Here is a 1,448-nt window from a genome sequence, read left to right on the forward strand (position 1 = left end):
CACACACACACACACACGCACACACACACACAAACAAACACACACACACACACACACATATTTATTCGATACCTTAGAGTACGAGTACGAACTCTTTACCCGATCGACCTTCAGGATACAGCTCCTCTCAGTCTCTGTACAATCTGATGTATTGAGTAGGCTCATTAGATTAAGAATAACCAGGTTGAAATCAAAGTCATTTGGTGAATGATCTTTTTTGTGTTTGCTGTCCTTAAAACCTGAGAAATCACCCACAACAGGAGAGAGAAATGGAAATCAATGCAGTCTTTTAAAAGAGCTATTTGAAAACATCTTCTTACATCATGAACACAGTACAGCCAATCTTTTTCCATTTATAAATTTACATGGATGTGATAGATAGATAGATAGATAGATAGATAGATAGATAGATAGATAGATAGATAGATAGATAGATAGATAGATAGATAGATAGATAGATAGACTTAATGGCTAGCTGATCTCTCTTGCACTCCCTCAGGTATTATCACAGGTTTCCGTGTGTCTCAAGACGTCGGCCTTCGACCTGAAGAAGTGATGAACTATTCAAACGACTACCCGAGTGTTCCCCCTCTACCGCACAGGATGGGGATCGCCAAGGGGCTTGAGACTGGGGGTGATCGCTCACAGACGGCTGCTGTTAACGTAGACACAGTTCAGGCAGTTGGGATGTCTGTAAAAGAACCGGAGAAAGGGGGTGAAGAGGAAATATGGCGAAACGAGACAGGTGTGGCTTTGGGTGAAGCACCCGGGGCAGTTGATAAATCTTGGCTAGATGTTGATGGAGAAAAGATGTGGGGTAACAGCCTAGAAATAGATGATAATAGACGAAATGAAATGAGCATGGCACAAATGAAGGCAGCAGACAAACATAGAGCAGGGGTAGATCTAGTCGGGAAAAGTCAACGATTGGACGATCCCATGATGCACACCACTGCAAACACCGTTGCTAAAGCTATGATGAATGGAAGGGAAGCAGACAGTTCACCCGGTGCCGGGATAGAGTTTGCCAGAGAAACGTCTCTAGACCAAGGGGAGATGACTCACTCCGCCTCAGACAGCCAAAGAGACTGGGTGTACGAGATGTTTGAGATGTCTGGCTACCTGACGCCTATCACCGAGACTGCCGAGCTGGTCACGGGGACTGCTGATCCTCTCGAGACAGGTTTGTGAAAAGCATGAACATCGCATTGGCTTCTTTTCTTTCTGTTTAAAAGGTTGTTTTTTTATGTCCAAATTTTCCAAGACGACCACCCCTTGTCGAGGAGGAAAGTGGTTGTCTTAGAATCGATGGACCTTTTGGACAGTGTCATTGGATAGATTTTAAACGAAAGGAGGGTATGGCCTTTTGTACGTGAGATTTTTGGACGGGTGACCATAGAGCTGGTTTCACTCGGGGAGGGGGAGTTTTGTGTGTGTGTGTGTGTGTG

This window comes from Aplysia californica, unplaced genomic scaffold, assembly GCF_000002075.1.
Source record: "Aplysia californica isolate F4 #8 unplaced genomic scaffold, AplCal3.0 scaffold00147, whole genome shotgun sequence".
NCBI classification, from domain to species: Eukaryota; Metazoa; Mollusca; class Gastropoda; order Aplysiida; family Aplysiidae; genus Aplysia; species Aplysia californica.